The 9,978-nt window shown below is 31.3% G+C and overlaps 1 long non-coding RNA gene across 1 annotated transcript; it reads left to right on the plus strand.

Annotated features, from left to right (window-relative positions):
- The first annotated feature begins 3,452 nt into the window (after positions 1 to 3,452).
- LOC132731643 (uncharacterized) lies at positions 3,453 to 9,689 on the plus strand. Its single transcript, XR_009625917.1, has 5 exons — positions 3,453 to 3,946; positions 4,560 to 4,631; positions 5,469 to 5,629; positions 8,950 to 9,038; positions 9,615 to 9,689. It is a non-coding gene; the product is annotated as an uncharacterized LOC132731643 (long non-coding RNA).
- Positions 9,690 to 9,978: the final 289 nt, after the last annotated feature.

Here is a 9,978-nt window from a genome sequence, read left to right on the forward strand (position 1 = left end):
AACTTTTTTTTAATTTATTTAGCTCTGTTTTTATAATTTTGACTTCTTCGTTGATCCAGGGTTGGTGCACTCTCCTGTTGCTATATTCACAATTTTTTTGGGTACAGCTTCAGCCATACAATTATGAAAAATTTCTAAAAAACATGAGTATATATCTTCAGTGTTTAAATTTTGAAAATTTTCAGATTTCCATGAGGAAAAACTCGCTTTAGTGCTTGCCTGCCATTTGAGGATGTCCATTTCTTTGATACAAAAGATTTCTTTTTCCACAGGTCTCTGATTACAGTAGTCATCTATGTCCAAAAAAACTGCTATATGGTCTGATCTAACATTTTCTTGATTTAAGGTTTGACACAGTCTAATATCTTTGTTTAAATGTGGCTTTACAATAAACAGATCAATAACACTGTTACTGTTTCTTCTTGTAGGCTCCATATCATTAACACAAATTAAGTTCTCTGACCATAGACAATCCTCCAGTTGTTCCCCTGCATTATTATTCAACAAATTTCCCCACAGTTTACTTTTTGCATTAAAATCTCCTGTTAAAATGATGTTTTTAAACATACTATTACACTTTTTTATTAGAGATACAAGTAGCATTATTTGTTCTTGATTACCTGGTGGAATGTAAGCTGTAATTAATAGAATTTCCTCCTTTTTCCTCAGTTTTAAAGTGGTGCACATTGCTTCTAAGTTTTTTACTTCAAGATTTTCTTTTCTCTGCATATATATATTTTCTGATGGTTTAGCTAAAACTGCAACACCTCCATGACTGTCATTAGATCTAGGTTTTGAAAATGATTTCCAGTTTAAACATTTAATTTCATCTTTTGTGGTCTCCCAAGTTTCTGTTAGGCAAAGAATATCTAAATCATAATTTTGGATAAGTCTATAAATGTCTGTTTTTGCTGTATTATAGGACTGACAATTAAGTGTAATAATTTTCATATTTGCTAAAATTTCACTAAATAACAAAATTAAACAATTGTTTGTAGGGTAAGTTTGCGCCGTCTGTCTTGGTATACGGGACAGTCTGGTGATGAAGCTCTATGAGTTCCTTTACAGTTGGCACAACAAGATTGGTTTTTGCACTGATTAATTGTATGATTGTCCTCGCCACAGTTTTCACACTTAGTATTAGAGTTACAATATTTAGCTATATGGCCAAATTTCATACACTTGAAGCACCTTATTATTCTAGTGTCTCTTTCTCTTTCAACAATGGTTTTCCTATTGTTAAATTTCAGATCAAAGTTTGTATTTATGGCTTGATCTAGTGATTCTGCACTGGAGAAGATAATTTTAGCCAGTGGCATTGGTTTACCACTATGCCTATGAAAACACCTTTTTATTGATTCAATTTCAAGAGAACTATCCAATAGAATATGTCTCACTTTATTCTCAGATAATCTGGGGTCAATGTTCCTCAAATATCCAACCTTCTTTTCCCTTTTCTTTACAGGCTGATGGACAATTTCACTTTCTCCAAAAACAGAATTAGGCCAAGTATCTTGAAGATTTTTCCTTCTGTCTGGATTTTCACAATGTAAAACAATACCACCTCTTGGGAGACTATATGCGAATTCCACACCTTCAATTCCTTTTTCTTGTATTCTGTTTTCAATGTCTTTTGAAGAGCAAAATTTTTGGCAATCATCAATGTTATCTATAACAATAACACTATCAATATTGTCAGAAAGACACTTACTTGATGAATTCTGTCTGGTACACTTTGAAGAATCGTCAAAGTTAATTTTTTTTGTACATGTAGTTGACAGATCAGTAACTGACAATTTTTTAAGGTTGGAATCAATTTGTGGAATAACGATGGTATCAGGTGACACAAAATTTTGGGTGTTTTCCTTGCTTGTATCCTTTTCCTTGCTTGTATCCAAGTTGGTTTTTAATAAGAGATCTTTATTTCTATGTTGAAGTGTATCTCTAATCCAAGGGGAATTATCTATAACACACAATACACAAGGATACTTTATGAAACTGAAGACTTTAGCACTCTCCGGGTCTAAACATGCACACTCTAGATGCCACCACTTATGACAATAATCACACTTCAGCCAGGTAGCTTCTGTATATTTCACAACTGGTGGGTCTTCCAAGAAACACCCTGCACAAGTAAACTTTGAAGAATAATTTTCTTTTCCTACAGGACTTTTCTGGGCTGATGTTTTTTCTGATTTTATTCCCTTACTCAAGTTATTGTCACATACACTAATGAAGGATTTTTCTTTCTTTTCTGAATCTATATTTTCAACTCTGACGTGAGATAAACTGGCAGGACAAGAAATTTGATTATTCTTTAGTAACGGTTCATTTTTAGAACTAGTACAATTAGATCTACTTTCTGTTTCAGTTTCAATTACAGGTTTTTTTCCATACTTTTGCCTCGCTTTGGTCGAGAGTCTTGCACTCCTTCTCATTTTGGTGAATTACATTTTTATTAAACAGAAAATCTGAAAAAAATATCAATAACTTTCAGATAAATACCTTTTTTCTTGAGAATGAGAACAATCAACCTGACTTTTCTTACTTGAACCTTGACCTTGATCTTTAAAGACAACTCTTAACCGGAAGTTCCAATCAGCTGTTTACACTTCTTAGCAACGCGGTTGTCAATCGATGTTTTCACTATTCTCTCGTTAATTTCGAATCTGTACGGGTCCAGAATGTTGAAATGTTTCTTTTTGTAGAAGCTTGTAGTGTTTCCAAACGAATTAAATAGACTTTTAAGTAGATGTAACCAATTTTTATCTTCCAACGTATCGCTTATATACACTTCCGTTGTCAGCGCCCAAGCTGTCAAACTTGTCAAATTGAAAATGTTAATAAAAAAAGAAATTTTCCGGGTTTTGAGGTAAAAAACAACAGTTATTTTAAAAAAGGTATCAGTTTGAAAAAAATGACGTGGAAAATATGCCAAATATTGCTTATAAAAGATAATTTTATGCTTGAATGAATCGCTGTTTTAAAAAAAACAACCAGAGTCTACGCATGCGCAAAAAAGTCATGTCAGTGCTTTTATTAATACAGACTACAGTAGAGTCTAGTAGGGCCTATAGTTGATCAAATAAAAAATGAAATAAAAGCTATTGTCATAACTAATAAATGTGAACAATGTAATGCCAACTAAAATTTTCGTGAGCTACTTACCATTTGACTCAAACTCGAAACTTTCTTTCTTTGTTGTCCCCAACGCATTTGAGCTTTAAAAAATGGCGGATTATGTACAATGAGTCAAGGTGCGCGACTCTAATTTCATTGGTTATTGCCTACCGCTTCTTTTGTTAGCGCTAGTAGCACTAACAGAAACATACTGTAGTATGAAAATGCGTCTTTTGTTAGTGCTAGTAGCAGCCTAATAAGTCTAATAAAAATGTGCTAGTAGCAGCTAACAAAACAGAATCGGGTGGCTCAGCAGTAGCAGTAGGACAGCAGTAGCTTATTATTTTATATTTTTGTTGTTAAATGTTTTTATTTTATTACTATGTAAGATGTGCTTGCACTACTTTTGTTGTTAAATGTTTTTGTTTTATCACTGTGTAAGAATGCTGGCACTACTTTTCTTGTCAAATGTTTTTTGTTTAATTACAGTGTAAGAAGCGTTTGCACTACTTTTGTTGTTACATGTAAATGGTTTTACTGTGTAGACGAATTTTATATTTCTCTTAGATAGCCTTCAAAAAAGTAATTGCATGAAAAGTACCGTTGTTTTCTTGTTTTATATTTTATTTACAAACGTGTTTGTAGGCGCGTAAGTGGTACTAATGTTGTCCTTTGTTTTTGTTTTTCTTTATTTGCAGTGTTAGTAGCGCGTGTTCTACTACTGTTGTTAAATGTTTCTGCAATATCGACCCTACTGTGTCTTAGTTGTACGGAAGTGAATAACGTGGAAGATTGTCTTACGTTGAAAAAGTGTTTGTCAAATCAGGTAGGTGATATCGCATAGAAATATATTCATTCATTTTCAACATGCTCCAAGACGTTTATATTGCAAAGCCTTTTCGTACAAAGTGCAAAGATTTTTATTTTCTGTTTCTGTGAGATAAAAAGACTGTGACAGGCTTAATATAAAGTTGCTAGAACTTATTGCCCAACCCATTTGCTTTTAATTATATGCTTATCATTTTAAAAATTGATAGTATTTGATGCAATAAAATATATTCAAACTAAATGAAATGGCTATATATCGTATGTAAATAGAGACGGAAGTTCTTGGACACCGAAAATAATGGTTTGATCGCTAATAAGTCATCATGTATATTTTAGCCAAAGTAAGTCAATATTACACCCCAAACAAAATAATAAAAAAATAAAGATACATGTACTTTGAAGGATTAAAATAATCAAAAATGCAATGATTGTTGCTTCTGGTCGGCGTTAAGTATGTAATTATTGCAACGTTCCTTCCCTTTTCCTTATATCATAATCTATATTATATCTTATTGACATAAAGTTTCATCACTTATTATCGTGTATATTTTTGCTGCCTTACGATCAACTAACTTTCAATTTTGTTTTATTATTATTTTTTTATATTTCAGACTTGTTATTCAAACCGATTTCTTGGCAGTACTGGTAAACCTGTATATAATTTAGGCTGTATCGACGCTGTCGTGAGTTTTACAGAGACTTTTAAAAAGCTCTAAAAATAGAACATTTCACATTCTGACCCACAATGCTTTGTCATCGGCCCATAGCTATGTTAAATATCTATAAATAATAAATATTACTATAGTCATTTTGAGACTTTTATTATAGAGGGTTAGGAAGCGCTAAAAATAGATTTTTTTCAAATCTAACACTGAATCCGTTGCGCGAGATTCATTGGCCCATGGCGTTGTTAAATATCCGCCATCTTCTTTAACATAACCTAATTTGTTTACATCTTTATCTATTACAGAAAGTAATTTACATGTACATCTTCTTGATATATATTATTCTTTTTTTTTTACTCAATTTTGCAACTTATTTGGTTAGCACAATGAATTATAGATAGCAGGTCTGCGTACATGATTATCATATACATGTATCGGAAAAATTCTTGTGTCAAACGTGGTCTCGGAAAATCTTGCAAAAATGTGAACTTGCGTGATAATATCTTTGATACAGATTTTAATTGTATGACGTCATAGATTCCTTTCCATTTAAAAATAATTCTGTGACTTTTATTAATACGGCTGAGGAAATAACATGATTAATTGTCATTTTGTTGTTGCAATACAATCAAGTATATAAAGAACTCTTTCTGACAGAACATTGTTAAACGTATTTAAATGCTGTTAATGAAATTTTGAGTTGAATATAATGTTTTGGGCATCCTTTTAGCGTGTCTTTAAAACCGCTTTCAGAAAATAAATGTTTAACTAGGATTAACACATATATTAATAACATAAAATATCGTGTAATGTAGCATATATTTTAAGAATTATCTTACCTTTAACTTAATATAGGCATGCGGTCAAAATCCGCCTGGAAAAAGAGAAACCGGAAGTGAATACGATTTGACATCCTTTGACGCAGAAAGTAGTTCCGACCAAAAGCGTAGTGATCCATCATGTATGCAATGCTGTAAACAATTTAAACGGATGTAATAAGAACTTATGTGGTTCAAGTAAATGCTTTTTTTTTATTATGTATGTAAAATAATGTAAATTGTCCATCGTCATTTATTGAAAACGTATTCAAAAAAATAATGGAGAGTATTTTTTGTGCATTTAACTGTCGGAAATAAGATAAGGATTTTAGTTGTTCTTGTTACAAATAGAAAAAAATTAAGGGTGTTTAAATGCATGTCAATATCAAAGATATGGCGCACGCTATTATGCCGGCTCGCCACGGCGAGCCGGTATTACGATAGGATTTTACTGAGAAACAACCTAAAACTCCGAATACATCCAAAAATTTAATCGAAGCTTGGCTTCCAGCTTTCTATAAAAATTTATCTATCAGGGCTAGGATCCAAAATTATTTAGCCAATCAAATTTAATCTTACATAGCGTCAAAAAACCTTCAATTTTCACGCCATACTTAAAAAGCAGCAAGTATTGTTTTGAGCGCAAAGATATTATGATGATTAAAAATGTTTGTTTTCATGAATTCTTTTCAATAAATCTTATTAACACTGACTTTTGATTTAGCGATTTCACCTGTTCCTCTGTAGTAAGTTTTCGTTTGGTTAATTAACATAAGTGTAGACCTGGTTCTGTGCATTTTTTCTTTTTCCTTTTTTCCGGTCATTTTATCCTTTCCGGTATTTAGTGTATATATTTACTGGCCGGGACGCCCGGACTGGCCGGGATCCGGGATCGTATAAGATATAGAGGAAAAACTTATAAACTATATTTGTGTTGATTATTGTCGTAATGAAAGGCCATTAAACGTTAAGTTTTTTTATTGTTTGTAATGAACGTTAAATTAATTAAACTTTGGATATAAATATATTTAGAGCTATTTATCAACAAACTTAAAAATCACAATACTTATAATTATATGCCTAATTAATTGGAAAAATCAAAGACTACATTCTTGAATTGGTCAAATCCCGGGATCCCTTTATGTTTTAATGCGATCCCAGCTTTTCTGAAAACTATATTCTTGAACTGGCCAATTCCTTGGATCTCTTTATACTTTAATACGATCCCGGCTTTTCTGAAAACTATATTCTTGAACTGGTCAATTCCCGGGATCCCTATATGTTTTAATAGGATCCTGGCTTATCTGAAAAGCATCTAAGACTGGTTAATTCCCGGGATCCCTATATTTTTAATAGGATCCCGGCTTTTCTGGCTGAATTAATTGACAACTTGTGTTTACTTTAGGACTTGTGTCTGTCACTCATTCCAATACTAAATATCATATTACAACTTAACTTCGTATAAAGAGACATCTTTATGAATTCTACCTATCTAAAATTTATTTGGTCAAGGTCAAAAGGCCATATAGTAAATGTGCATAGACATAGGGACTTCATTCTATCTGTTTACATGCATCTTCATATATATGTAGTGGGGGGTTTCTTCAACAATAAACACTTTGATGATGTTTATATATTTATTCAGGTGTAGAAGAAACCTATAACAAAATAAAATGATTATAATACAAATAGCAAAGAGAAATATTATACAATAGAAAATTCATGAATTGCATATTTCACAATTACAATAATTACAATATATACATTATAAACATTTCACAATTACAGTTAAAATAAATATATACATACCAGGCTTTAAAAAGATGAGATCTAATTTCAAATAAATATAGAGAATACAAATATTTCTATAAAGAAATAAATGAAATAACATTAATGAAAATGCAAAGAATGTGTTTCCACTTTGACTGCAATGAAAGGAGTGGTCAGTTACCAAGAAATATTAGTTATCCCAGAACCAAATCCTCTAAAAATAACTTGCATACCAAAACCAATCATCCATCACTAAACTTGCAAAAACCAGTTCAATCACCCATAACAAAAGGAACAAAGACAAACATGAACACATAACACCACAAAAGATTTGGTTTGGCCTTAAAGGGAATATATTACCGTAAACATTCTAAAAAGATAACTTGGCTTAATTTAACCTTATCTACATATACTCATATTCTCTTCAGCTAACAGAACTGTCATTTTTACATTTAAACGCACCCCTGGAAAAAAAAACGAAGCGAGTCGCTACTAGCTTTTTTAAAAGCTAACCTTGTGACATAATTAAACTGTTTATTTCATTTGTTTTTATTTTTAAACCATTCTATTTATATTTATTTAAGACCCAGTCTGTTTGTATTTGTGCTAGAACCACTCTATTTGTTTTTATGCTAGAACTATATTCTATTTGCATTTGTTCTAGAACCATTCTATTTGTATTTGTGCTAGAACCATTCTATTTGTATTTGTGCTAGAACCATTCTGTTTATATTTGTTTAGGAACCGTTCTATTTGTTTTAGTCTTAGAATCGGTCTATTTGTATTTGTGCTGAAACCATTCTATTTGTATTTATTTAAGGACCATTCTATTTGTTTTTGTGCTAGAACTGTTCTATTTGTATTTGTTCTAGAACCGTTCTATTTGTATTTGTACTAGAACCATTCTCTTTGTATTTATTTAAGTACCATTCTATTTGTATTTGTACTAGAACCATTCTATTTGTATTTGTGCTAGGACCATTCTATTTGTATTTATTTAACTACCATTCTATTTGTATTTGTGCTAGAACCGTTCTATTTGTATTTGTACTAGAACCTATTTGTATTTATTTAAGGACCATTCTATTTGTATTTGTGCTAGAACCGTTCTATTTGTATTTGTTCTAGAACCGTTCTATTTGTATTTGTACTAGAACCATTCTATTTTTATTTGTGCTAGAACCATTCTATTTGTATTTATTTAAGAACCATTTTATTTGTATTTGTGCTAGAACCATTCTATTTGTATTTGTACTAGAACCATTCTATTTGTATTTGTTCTAGAACCATTCTATTTGTATTTGTACTAGAACCGTTCTATTTGTATTTGTACTAGAACCATTCTATATGTATTTGTACTAGAACCATTCTATTTGTATTTGTACAAGAACCATTCTATTTGTATTTGTACTAGAACCATTCTATTTGTATTTGTGCTAGAACCATTCTATTTGTATTTGTACTTGAACCATTCTATTTGTATTTGTAATAGAACCATTCTATTTTTTTTTACTAGAACCATTCTATTTGTATTTGTACTAGAACCATTCTATTTGTATATATTTAAGGACCATTCTATTTGTATTTGTGCTAGAACCATTCTATTTGTACTTGTACTAGAACCATTCTATTTGTATTTGTACTAGAACCATTCTATTTTTTTTTACTAGAACCGTTCTATTTTTATTTGTGCTAGAACCATTCTATTTGTATTTGTACTAGAACCATTCTATTTGTATTTGTATTAGAACCATCAGACAATTTACAATGCATGATATGTAGAGATGTTCTTGAAACAAAATATTGTGACAAACTTACGACATGTGGACAAGATCAGGTTAGTCACTTTCATTTTTATTTTGCAACTCAAGCTTTGTTTCTGTGTAACGCTTTAATGACTGTGATTTAATAAAATAAAAGATTGTAATCATCATTATAATGTCACAGTAAATATTAGAAATAACAGTTATTGACTAGTTAGCCATTGAATATGATGTGATATTCACCGGCAGATGACATATTGACCGAGGCGACTACTGTTTGGACTAATGAAATTGCAGCCAAATGCATATTTTTATATCATATAATAACTTTTTTTAATTTAAAAAAACTGATAATACGAAATATGTACATTGATGATTATATATGAATACATTAGTCTGTTAATGTTTTAATGGCATATTAGCGAATACATGTACGGATAAAGCGTTATTGTTACAAAATATGTTTTCATTCTTTGAACTTTTTGCCATAACTTTCTTAAACTAAAAGAAGGAAAATTGACATATGTTACGGCTATTTTCCTTTTCGAATCGAGGAATATTTGTCGTTGAAATGTTGCCGATAATGACGTTTAGGTCACGTGGTATTGCTACACTGATATTGTAATTAAAGATTAATTCATACATTTCAGTTTTGCTTCGTACAGAGAACTGTTAACTCTGTTTCAATGACACCTCGGTACGAAATGGACTGTATGGGGTTCCAAGTAAGCGTTTTATACTTTTAATGTTGGTCAATCACAGTCTGATCAGGGTCCATGCTGTTCGCTTACAACCATATAACAAGTAAAGAAACTGATAGCGAACAGCATGGATCCTGATCAGACTGCGCGGATGCGCAGGCTGGTCTGGATCCATGCTGGTCGCAAACCCATTATGTTGGTTTTGTCATGACGCGGCTCATATATAATAATTGTGCGTTCATAACAAACAAAATATAATATAACGGAATGTAACGTAATGCAACGTAACATATAAGACAAAAACATAACATTG

This window comes from Ruditapes philippinarum, unplaced genomic scaffold (genome assembly GCF_026571515.1).
Source record: "Ruditapes philippinarum isolate M1 unplaced genomic scaffold, ASM2657151v2 ctg6170_1_1_1_1, whole genome shotgun sequence".
NCBI lineage: Eukaryota > Metazoa > Mollusca > Bivalvia > Venerida > Veneridae > Ruditapes > Ruditapes philippinarum.